Here is a 12,805-nt window from a genome sequence, read left to right as displayed (position 1 = left end):
AATTAGACAGATGTTATCAGAACTAGCCATTTATTTTTATTCAGTTATGAGGGGTGGAATTTTATGACCTCATCACACTTGTTTTGTGATGGGAAAATGTCGTAAAATTGGGCTCATCGGGCTAACTATCACAATTATCCTCAGCTTTTTACCATTTATATAGATGATCTGGAGGAAGGAACTGAGTGTATGGTGTTGAAATTTGCTGATGACACCAAGATTGGTGGAACGGCAAATTGTGCGGAGGGTGTGGAAAGTCTGCAGAAGGATCTAGATAGGCTGGACGAATGGGCCAGGAACTGGCAAATGGAATTTAATGTTGGCAAGTGTGAAGTTGTCCACTTTGGTAGGAAGAATGGTAGGAAGGACTATTACTTACATGGTGAAAAACTGCAGCATGCGACGGTGCAGAGGGACCTCAGGGTCCTTGTGCATGAGTCGCAAAAACCCAGCCTGCAGGTGCAGCAGGTGGTCAGGAAGGCTAATGGGATGCTGGCCTTCATAGCGAGGGGGATTGAATATAAAAGTAGGGAGGTCTTGCTGCAACTGTACAGGGCACTGGTGAGGCCGCAGCTGGAGTACTGTGTGCAGTTTTGGTCGCCGCATTTACGCAAGGATATTTTGGCCTTGGAGGGAGTGCAGAGGAGGTTTACTAGGCTGATACCAGAGTTGAGGGGGTTGAGCTATGAGGAGAGGCTGAATAAATTAGGCTTGTACTCGTTAGAGTTTAGAAGAATGAGGGGAGATCTCATTGAGACGTATAAGATGATGAATGGGATGGATAGGATAGAGGTGGAGAGACTCTTCCCGCTCAGAAAGGACAGTAGGACTAGAGGGCACAGCCTCAAGATAAAGGGGGTGCGGTTTAGAACGGAGTTGAGGAGGAACTTTGTCACTCAAAGGGTGGTGAATCTCTGGAATTCTCTGCCCGTTGAAGTGGTGGAGGCTGCCTCGCTAAATATATTTAAGACGCGGGTTGATAGGTTTTTGATAGGCAAGGGGATTAAGGGTTATGGGGAGAGGGTGGGAAGGTGGAACTGAGCCACGACAGATCAGCCATGATCTTATTGAATGGCGGGGCAGGCTCGAAGGGCCAGATGGCCTACTCCTGCTCCTATTTCTTATGTTCTTATCCCCAGGCGCAAACCCCACGAATTGGCCAACGTGACAATCCCTTGACCTACTGCGCTAAAGAATTAGCGCAGCAGGTTGGGGGAATCATGGCCCTTATTTTCAAAGACTAAATGGATAAAATTGAGAGTGAAAACTCAGCCAAAAAATGGATCAGCAACTCTCCCGTTTTCATGCTAGCTCAACACTTAGATAAAAATCTTGTAAAATTCACCCAGGTGTGGACATCACTGGCTAAGCCAGCATTTATTGCCCTCGAGAAGCATAGAAACATACAAACTAGAAGCAGGAGTAGGCCATTTGGCCCTTCAAGCCTGCTCTGCCATTCATTATCATCATGGCTGATCATTGAATTCAATATCCTGACCCCCCCCCTCCCCTCCCCCCATATCCCTTCATCCTTTTAGCCCCAAGAGCTACATCTAATTTCTTCTTGAAATCAGGCAATGTTTTTGACTCAACTATTTTCTGTGGTAATGAGTTCCACACATTCACCACTCCCAGGGTGAAGAAATTTCCCCTCACCTCAGACTTAAAAAGTTTACCCCTTATCCGCAAACTAGGACCTCTAGTTCTTCATCACTGGGAATAATCTTTCTGAATTTACCCTGGCTAAACCTGTTAGAATTTGAGAAGTTTCTATGCGACCACCCCCCCCCCCCCCAACGCTCCTAAACTCCAGCGAATATAATCCTAACTGACTTAATCTCTCCTCAAATGACAGACCTGCCATCCCAGGAATCTGCCTGGTAAACCTTCTCTGTACTCTGTCTACAGTAAGAAAGTGTTGGTGAGCTGCCTTCTTGAACCGCTGCAGTTCCTCAGCTGTAGGTACACCCACAGTGCTGTTAGAAAGAGAGTTCCAGGATTTTGACCCAGCCGCAGTGAAAGAATGGTGATATGTTTCCAAGTCATGATGTTGAGTGACTTGGAGGGGAGCTTCCAAGCGGTGGTGTTCCTATGCGTCTGCTGCCCTTATCCTTTTAGATTGCAGTGGTCATAGGTTTGGAAGGTGATGCCTAAGGAGCCTTGGTGCATTTTGTAGATGGTACATATGGCTGTCACTGTGCATCAGTGGTGGAGGGATTGAATGTTTATGGAAGAGGTGTCAATCAAGTCAGCTGCTTTGTTCTGGACAATGTGCAACATCTTCAGTATTGTTGGAGCGGCACTCATTCAGGCAAACGAAGAGTATTCTATCAAACCTTATGCCCTGTAGATGGTGGATGGACTTCGGTGATACAGGTGATGAGTTACTCGCCACAAGATTCCCAGCCTCTGACCTTCTTCTGCAGTATTATATGATTTGTCCAGTTCTATTTCTGGTCACCAATAACAACTCAGGATGTTGATAGTGTGGGAATTCAGCAAATGGTAATGCCAAGGCATGATGGTTAGGTTGTCTCTCATTGGAGATACTCATTGTCTGACACTAATATGGCACCACTTCTCAGCCCAAGCTGTGCTCTGACGAAGGGTCATTCAGATTTGAAACATCTCATAGAAACTTATGAAATTCCAACAGCATTAGGCAGGGTAGATTCAGAAAGAATGTTCCCAATGGTGGGAGAATCTGTTCTCTTTCTACAAATGCTGTCAGTCCTGCTGAGATTTTCCAGCATTTTCTGTTTTTGTTTCAGTTTCCAGCATCTGCAGCATTTTGCTTTTATATGAACAAAGGTAACTGTTTGCAACTCCTAGGGCAGAAATTTCCCATCCTGCCTGCCACGGGAATCGCAGCAGGCAGGACATGGACCATGCAAAGGTCTGTTGACCTTGGGCGGGATTTTCTGGTCTTGGGGTGAGCACGGCTGGAAAATCCCGCCCCCTAGTCTCCAATCTGGTACTCACCTGATGAAGGGGCAACACTCCGAAAGCTCGTGCTACCAAATAAACCTGTTGGACTTTAACCTGGTGTTGTGAGATTACTTACAACAGAAAGAGTTTGAGAGGAATCCATGTCATGATATTCAAGATCTTTAAACAGGTTTGCCATGGCTCCAAGATAAAAGGCAGCAGCAAGATGCTGTTTTTGTTTTTTGAAGTCCCAGACTGATTTGTATTTGCTGCTGGAAAGCACAATGACCTAGTTTTTTTTGTAGGAATGATTTATATGCTGCGTTACTGAGCCAAGATTAATCAGTACCAAATGATTTATTAATGCTAATGTAACCTGGTTCTGTTTTATTGTACCTAGCACCATCTGTCTGGCACTGGGGGTGCATTGCAGTGAAGATTTGGAGGGAATGATCTCCATTATATTATCTGAAACTACCCCAAAGCACACGGCTTTGAACTTTGATTCCAAGCCCCCTATTGCACTTCTCCCTGAGGAAATGAGTTGAGCTTTTGAACTCCTGCAAGATTAGTCAGATCAATTGGCCTCTTGATGTATAATTTCCACTTGGAGAATAGTGTACTCTCCACATGAGTATACTCAGCTGAATTTTATGTTCCTGGTGCTTGCCACTGACCTCAAAGAAAGCTGACCTCAGAGATTTGCTTTTGATTTGATTTGGTTTGCTTTATCATTGTCACATGCATTAGTATACTGTAGTTTGTGCTGTAGTTTTTCTACGACTCTATGATTCTATACAGTGAAAAGTATTGTTTCTTGCGTGCTATACAGACAAAGCATACCCTTCATAGAGAAGGAAAGGAGAGTGTGCAGAATGTAATGTGACAGTCATAGCTAGGGTGTAGAGAAAGATCTACTTAGTGCGAGGTAGGTCCATCCAAAAGTCTGATGGCACAGGGAAGAAGCTGTCCTTAAGTCGGTTAGTACATGACCCCAGACCTTTGTATCTTTTTCCTGATGGAAGAAGGTGGAAGGGAGTATGTCCTTAATTACAAAAACTCATATAGCTCCAAAGAGTATTTTCAGATTTATTGGATGTCAAATTTCTCCATTAATGTTAAACCTAACATGGGCCCCGTAATTATGCTGGCTGCTTTGCCGAAGCAGTGGTAGCTGTAGACAGAGGGAGGTTGGTTTGCATGACGGACTGGGCTTCATTCATGATAGATTATAGTTTAGTGCAGTCTTGGTTAGAGCAGGAGCCATACCGAGCTGTGATACAACCAGAAACAATGCCTTCTATGGTGCATCTGTAAAAGTTAATTAGAGTTGTGGCTGACTTGCCAAATTTTCTTAGTCTTCTGAGAAAGTAGAGGCATTGGTGGGCTTTCTTAACTATAGTGTCAGCATGGAGGGGGACCAGGACAGGTTGTTGGTGATCTGGACACCTAAAAACCTGAAGCTCTTGACCATTTCCACTTCGTACGGGCTTCCTCTTTCTCAGGGTCTTTGCATTTCCAGTGCTACATCAAGAGGATCATTGAGCAGGGCAACCAGCCTATCACACTATTATTACCATAGACAGCAAATAAATAAAAACCACTAAATGTCTTCAGTTATAATTTTAACTTATTACAGCTTGGAAATAAATCATTGGGCTGTAAACAAAACAAAGTTTTTTTTTAAATGTTAGGTTTCACATTAATGGAGAAATTTGACATCTAGTAAATCTAAACTTACTCTGCAGAGGTAATGAAGCATCGTAATTTTGATTTGATACACCATTAAAAGCTACATACACTCCTCTGTTCAAGGTGTAACCTTTTCAAGGTTTTTTACTGCTAGTGTCAGAAGGCCTCACCAGTTGAAAGATTTCACATTGATTCACAGTCAGGGGTACGTTGACTACACACCTTCTGAGAAAGTATAGTATCACTAACAGCAATGTTTACCTTTCTGAATTTAATTGCAAATGTGCCGACTCCAGAATGTGCCATCAGCTTCAGAGGAGCAATGAGTCATAGAATCCCCACAGTGCAGAAGGAGGCCATTCAGCCCATAGAGTCTGCACTGACTGTCCAAAAGAGCATCTTACGCAGGCCCACCCATTTTACCCTATTCCTGTAACCTCGCACATTTACCATGGCTAACCCACCTAACTTACACATCTTTGGAGTGTGGGAGGAAACTGGAGCACTTAGAGGAAACCCATGCAGACATGGAGAAAATGTGCAAACTCCATACAGACAGTCACCCCAAGGTTCAAATCAAACCTGAGTCCCTGGCGCTGTGAGGCAGCAGTGACACCATGAACTGAACGCTGACAGTTTCACCCTCATTACTAGCTGTGTAATCCAGACCCAATGTTCTTACATCATCCTTATTACACATTATTTGCTAAAGGAAGATGGGGGGTAGCGGGCTGACATATCTGCAACAGCTGAATACAACATAAAAACAAATTTAGCACTAGATAGTCGAGAATATTAAGTGTTGAGTGATAGGACTCACCTTTTAATCATGCCTTGCATCTTTTGGAATGGGAATGGGAGGGGCGATAGACTTCACAGAGTGGGTGTCTCATCTTTCCAAATTGTTGAGACAGGTGTGTTGTTTTCTGGCTGTTTTTCATACAGGTATTATATCTGAAACCCTGGCTGACAGCACCTTGCTTTAACTTGATAACATTAAACAGAAATGGGCATGACCAGTGGATAAAGTTGTGTAGAAGCTGTTTGAGCCAGATCAGTGTAGCTATTGTACATGATATGCATTGACATCAGTTGCATTTTGCTATTTCAGGTGTGATGGATAAATCCTCACCACTTCCATCATTGTGACAATTCACAGAGAGAATTCTATATAAATAAGAGCTAGTTTAGGGGAAACTACGTTTTTTTTTAAGAACTTGGAACTACTGAGTACTATTTTAATAAAAAGCAATACAGGTGATCGAAGCCTTCAAATTGTCCTACTTTAAGAAAAAAGCTAGTTGTGGAGTTGTACCTAAAACAGAAAATGCTGGAAAATCTCAGCAGGTCCAACACCATCTGTGGAGAGAGAATAGAGCCAACATTTCAAATCTAGATGACCCTTCATCAGAACTAAGAGCCAAAAAAAAGGGAAAAAGGTGCATTTTTTTGCTCTCAACTCTGACAAAGTCTCAGCTAGACTCAAAACATTGGCTCTAGTCTCTTACCACAGATGCTGTCAGACCTGTTGAGAGTTTTCATAATTTTCTGTGTTTGTTTCAGATTCCAGCATCTGCAGTATTTTGCTTTTCTCTATGTGGAAGTTTTAACCCAGGCCCCAAAAGAAGCTGGGTATAAAAGCACAAAAATACCACTTAAGGAGGTAAAATAGTTTGACAAATGCATTAATTTTGCAGCTGTTCTACTTTCCACCAATGTGTACTTTTGCTGAGTTTTCGTTTTGTCAATCGCTTTTCCATCTGCCAGAACAGATAAGAGATAAATACACATGTTGGAGTTTATTTTTGGCATCAACCAAAAGGGTTGTGGAGATGTGATTGCATTTGATTTGAAAGGATATCCATGAAGAAAAAATTGTTAGGATAAAAAATGCTTTAAGTTGACATTGCCCTGAAAGTAGAATTATACTTGTCATAAATTATGATCATTTTATTAAAGCCATCAATTTTCATGGACAAGTTCTATTGTTTTACATAAATCTACTTAAAAATATCTCATCAGGTAAGGAAATGTTACTTCAGTCTTTTTCATGTTTTTAACAACAGTTGTTTTTATTCAAGTGGCTATTGGATCATTGGCTATGTTAACGTGAACTGAACATTATTCAAATCTGCTATTAAACTATCTTCTTTATGTCAATGTCTATTTTAATGACTAGTGCTAGTTTTTTAGGCACCAGCCTTGAATCAGTAGAGAATATCAGGTTTCAAAGTCATAAAGTTTGAGAGTTAGTAAGTTTGCAGATGACACCAAGATTAGTGGCATAGTGGACAGTGAAGAAGATTATGTAGGATTGCAATGAGCTCTTGATCAATTGGGCCAGTGGGCTGATGAATGGCAGATGGAGTTTAGAATCATAGAATCCCTACAGTGTAGAAGGAGGCCATTCGGTCCATCAAGCCTGCACCGACAACAAACCCACCATGGCCGTTTCCCTGTAACCCACATATTCACCCTGCTAATCCCCCTGAAATTAATGGACAATTTAACACAGCCAATCCACCTAATCTTTGGACTGTGGGAGGAAACCGGAATACCTGGACGTAACAGATAAATGCGAGGTGATGCATTTAGTTGGATTGAACCAGGGTAGGACTTACTCAGTTAATGGTAGGCAGTTGGGGAGAGCTATAGAATAAAGAGATCTAGGGGTTCATAGCTCCTTGAAAGTGGAGTCACAGTAGACATGGTGGTGAAGAAGGCATTCTACATGCTTGGTTTCATTGATAAGAACACTGAATACAGGAGTTGGGACATCTTGTGGAAGTTGTACAAGTCATTGGTAAGGCCACACTTGGAACACCATGTATAGTTCTGGTCACGATATTATTAAACTAGAAAGAGCGCAGAAAATATCTACTTAGGATGCTACCAGGACTTGATGTTTTGAGATATAAGAAGAGGCTGGGTAGACTGGGACTTTTTTTTCCTGGAGCAAAGGAAGCTTAGGAGTGATCTCATAAAATAATGAGGAGCATAGATAAGATTGTTGGTCAACATCTTTTCCAAATGTAGGAGAGTCTAAAACTAGAGGGTATTGGCTTAATGTGAGAGGGGAGAACTACAAAAGGGTGCAGAGGGGCAATTTTTCACACTCAAGTGATGTGTCTAGAATGAGCTGCCAGAGGTAGTAGTAGAGGTGGGTACAATTTTGTATTCTAAAAAGTGTTTAGACAATTAGATGGGTAATATTGGCATAGAGGGATATGGTCCAAATGTAGGCAATTGGGACTAGCTTAATAGTAAAAAATGGATGGCATGGACAGGTTGGGCCGAAGGGCCTGTTCCTATGTTAAACCTCAATGACTCTGAGTTCAAATCCCAGTCCTATACTAACACTCTTTTGATTTATTGATTTGATTTATTATTGTCACATGTATTAGTATACAGTGAAAAGTATTGTTTCTTTTGCGTTATGCAGGCAAAGCATACTGTTCATAGAGAAGGAAAGGAGAGGATGCAGAATATAGTATCACAGTCATAGAAAGATCAGCTTAATATGAGGTAGGTCCATTCAAAGTCTGACAGCAGCAGAAAAGAAGCTGTTCTTGAGTTTGGTACGTGACCTCAGACTTTTGCGTGTTTTTCCTGATGCAGCACAGAGGAAGGTGCGATGTAGTCAGAAGTTTTGTCTTATGGATAAAATGTTAAAGCTGCCCTCTCAGTTAGACTAAATGATTCCATGGCACTATTTGAAGAACAGCAAGTGACTTCTTTCTTAAAGTTGCTAAAACAGATTATCTGGTCTTATTTCACCAGTGTTTGTTGGCTGCCATTTTCCTAAATGACAACAGTGTCTGCACATCACAAGTACTTTCAGGCTTCTTGAGGTTTTAAAAACAAAGTGCAAGATCTTTAGTTGATATCCAGTTTAACAGAGAGAAGAACGAAGGGTTATCCCAGGACTTCAGCAACTTTACAGAGAAGTTGTGCAAGGTTCAAGAGGATCAGAACTAGCCTGAAACAAAGTAGTGATATCCAGTATTCGAAAAATGCATGCAAAATAAATGTGCTTCGTTTAATGGGTGATATAACTGCACCTTGTAATGTGATAGAAACATCTGACATGTTCATTCCAACAATGATGTGGAGATGCTGGTGTTGGACTGGGGTGGGCACAGTAGTAAGTTTCACAACACCCAAGTTAAAGTCTAACAGGTTTATTTGGAATCACGAGCTTTCAGAGCGCTGTTCCTTCATCGGGTGAGTGGAGAGGTAGGTTTCACAAACACGGCACATATAGACCAAGACACAATTGCGAGATAATTACAGATTGGAATGTGAAGAATGTTTGGAATGTGAGTTTTTACAAGTAATCATGTCTCCACAGGTATGGACAGTGTGAGTGGAGAAAGGGATAATTGCAGATTAAAGAGCTGTGATTTGCCTCAAACCAGGGCAGTTAGTAGGATTTTGCAAACCCAGGCCATCGCGTAACATGATTCCAATTTTTCACTTGATGAATTCCTCTGTGTCTGCTGCGAGACAAATGGGATCTATTTTGGTGGTGGGGCAGAAATTGAGCCCTTGGCTGAGAACTTTGATTTTGTCTAGTTGGTCCGACAATGGACTTCGCTGAAGTGGTACTCACGTTCCAACCATTCTTCACATTCCAATTTGTAATTATCTTGCAATTGTGTCTTTGTCTATATTTGCCGTGTTTGTGAAGCTACCTCTCCACTCACCTGATGAAAGAGAAGCACTCCGAAAGCTTGTGATTCCAAATAAACCTGTTGGACTTTAACTTGGTTTTGTGAGATTTCTTACTGTGCCCACCCCAATAGTGAGACGGAAACTGAGATCTTACCCTGTCCTGCAGTAGATACTACTTATCGAGTTATTACTCATCAATGCAGCCTTCCTGCCTCCAACTAAATAGCACATCCTTGTAGGCAACTCTCTCCACCATATCACCTTAATAGTATAGTTTCCAACAGTGTTAAATTCTCTCCATTATCCTGGTCACCTGGATGTCCCTTTTCTTTGTCTTTCCATTGGGTTGCAAAACTAAACTTTGCCACAATATCCACACTTGAACTGTCTCATGTGCTTCAGCATATATTATACACATTTCTACATTTTTTTTCTTTAAAAATCTTATTCCCAAAGATTTTCACCAAGTTCTTAACCAGCAATACTAATTCACTTGCTTTCTCAATGAGTCTGTTCCTGTATTTTGAATTATAGATTCTGTGCATTTCTTTCTCCCCTCTGTCAAGCTTCTCGGAACATTGTCTAAATGTGATATTGAGTTTAAGCTTTAATGCTAAACATTCTGCTCACTGTTTGAATCATGTTCCTGGGTTACACGAGGAATTGCCAAAATACGTTGCATAAATCTTGGTCTGAAATCTGAGTCCTAGATTCAGTATGACTAACCTATGTACTTTAATAAAGTTTATAGTTTATTTATAAGTATGATAAGTAGGCTTACATCAACACTGCAATGAAATTACTGTGAGAATCTCCTAGTCGCCACACTTCAGCACCTGTTCGGGTACACTGAGGGAGAATTTAGCATGGCTGATGCACCTAACCAGCACGTCTTTCAGACTATGGGAAGAAACTGGAGCACCCGGAGGAAACCTGCGCAGACATGGGGAGAACACGCAGACTCCACACAGACAGTGATCTATGCCCAGATCCCTGGTGCTGTGAGGCAGCAGTGCCAATTGTGCCACCATACCAATCTCAGAAAGTGTGCTGCTAATATAGGTTGGCATAGTATTTATAGCTTAGAAAAGGGGCTTTATCCGAGCAAGTTGTGCTAGTGTTACTGCTCCCCTTGAGCTTTCAACCACCTTGCTTCATCTTTCTACTCCTTTCCATGTACTTATCTGGCGTTTCCTCGAATGCATTCCTGATGCATTAAAAAACTGTTGATAAAGTTCAAATAAATATTCAATTGCTGCTCATCTCTGCCAGATGTTTTCCAAAAATACTTCCTGATCTTAAACATCCCACAAGGAAAATTCATCACTTGTCAATCTGTGTTAGTTCAGGAAACTGGTTAGATTGTTTCTCTGCTGGCAACATTCACTGATCTGCTGACATCACGTGAGATCATTATAGTGCCGGAGTGTGGCAACTAGGGAATTTTCACAGTAACCTCATTGCAGCATTAACATAAGCCCACTTGTGACACTAATAAACATTAAACACTTCCCCCTTAGTGTTACTGGTAACTAGAAATCTATTGACCCCTGCTTTGAATATACTCAATGACCAAGCCTCCTCAGCGCTGTGGGGTACAGCATTCCACCAATTGCTCCTCATTTTGGTCTGAAAAGCTTATCTAATATTCTGAGACTATGTCCCCTGGTTCTAGACCACCTCCCTGACCAGGGGAAACAACCTTCCTGCATCTACCCGGTGAACCTTTGTTGCATTCCCTCTATGGTCAGTATATCCTTCCTTTGGTAAGGAGACCAAAACTGCACACAATATTGAAGATGTGGTCTCACTGTGGAGTGACTGCAGCAATACTTCCTTACTCCTGTATTCAAATCCCCTTGTAATAAAGGCTAACATACCATTTACTTTCCTGAAAGCTTACTGTACCTGCATATTAGTTTCCAGTGACTTATGAACAAGAACACCTACTCCCTTTTGGGCAATAACACTTCCCAATCTCTCACCGTTTAAACAATACTGTGCCTTTCATTTCTTCCTACTTCCTGAAGTGGTTAACTTCACATTTTTGCACATCATAATCTGCAATGTCTTTGCCCGCTCACTTAACCAGTCTATATCCCCTTGCAGCCTCTTTGCATTCTCCTCAAAATTCACATTCCCACGGAATTTTGTCTCATTAGCAAACTTCAAATCATTGATATAATATGCCTTAACCTGGACAGAAACGCATCAGTGCGATGATACTTTGCCATACTTCAATTCTTGGAGCCTTCCCAAATGTGAATTAATTTTATTGCTTTATTTAATACTATTATCAACAAGTTCTTCTGAATTATTGTCTCCCTATGTTTGGTATGAAGTTACAAAACCACCAGGTCTTCATTTGACCATTAGTACAGAGGAACAAAACAATTTATCCTATTTTTGTTTCAAGGGTTAAGGGTGACCGTTACTGTTGTTAAAGACAATATTTGGTCAGTTATATCAAATTGGCTGTTGTGGTTCCTAAATGATAACAGTCATCACACACTTCCAAAGCACTTACTTGTCTGTCAAGCACTTTGGAACATCCTAAACTCACAGGAGGTACTATATTAATGCCAATTATTTTTCTTTGTGTGTGTGGAAAGAAATAAAAACGGACATAACTTTCAGAACTAAAAAAGATTGTAATATTATTTTTGGTAGTTCCTAAAACAGGACTTGAAGCTACAGTTGCCAAATAAATTTTCAGTATCGCGTGATAAGTATAACTTTGTGGTAGAGGAGAACAGTGCTACACATCAGGATCGCACTTCAGGAGTCTCACTGATTGAAATCTACCTGGGATTAATGGGAAATATCAAACAGTTTCTCTTGATTTGCAGATGCAAAATGGTTTTAAGTCAAGGTGCTCCAGAGATGAAACAGATTGCAGTTGATTTATCAGTTTACAAGATATTGCATTAAAACAGGCGCTGTTGCTCAAATTATGCTCCACTTCTAAAGCTTTGACATGCTTTTAAAATGTTTGCAACAAGTCTTAACTTGCGCCTCAGCAGGTTCAAATACGTTGTAATCAAGGTTACTTCGACAGTATCTTCCAAACACACATGTAGGATAAAGGGCAACAGATGCATGGGAACATCACCATCTTTCTATTAATCTCCAACACATACACCCTCCTGACTTGGAACTATATCACCATTCCTTCACTGGCTGCAGGGTCAAAATCCTGGGACTCCCTAATAGTACTCTGGGTGTATGTACACCAGATGGACTGCAATGGTTCAAGGTGGTAGCTCACCATCAAAGGAAATTAGAGATGGTGTAGTCTAGCCAGCTACACTCACTTTTTATATTTATTCATGGGATGTGGGCATCGCTGGCTTGGCCAGCATTTATTGACATCCCTATTTAAAAGTCAACCACAGTGCTGTGGGTCTGGAGTCACATGTAGGTCAGACCAGGTAAGAACTGCAGGTTTCCTTCCCTAAAGGACCAGATGGGTTTTTCAACAATCAACAATAATTTCACAGATTTTTATTGT

The sequence above is a fragment of the Carcharhinus amblyrhynchos genome, chromosome 25, assembly GCF_965287045.1.
Source record: "Carcharhinus amblyrhynchos chromosome 25, sCarAmb.v2.hapA, whole genome shotgun sequence".
Classification (NCBI taxonomy): domain Eukaryota; kingdom Metazoa; phylum Chordata; class Chondrichthyes; order Carcharhiniformes; family Carcharhinidae; genus Carcharhinus; species Carcharhinus amblyrhynchos.
Note: the sequence above shows the minus strand (reverse complement) of the source record.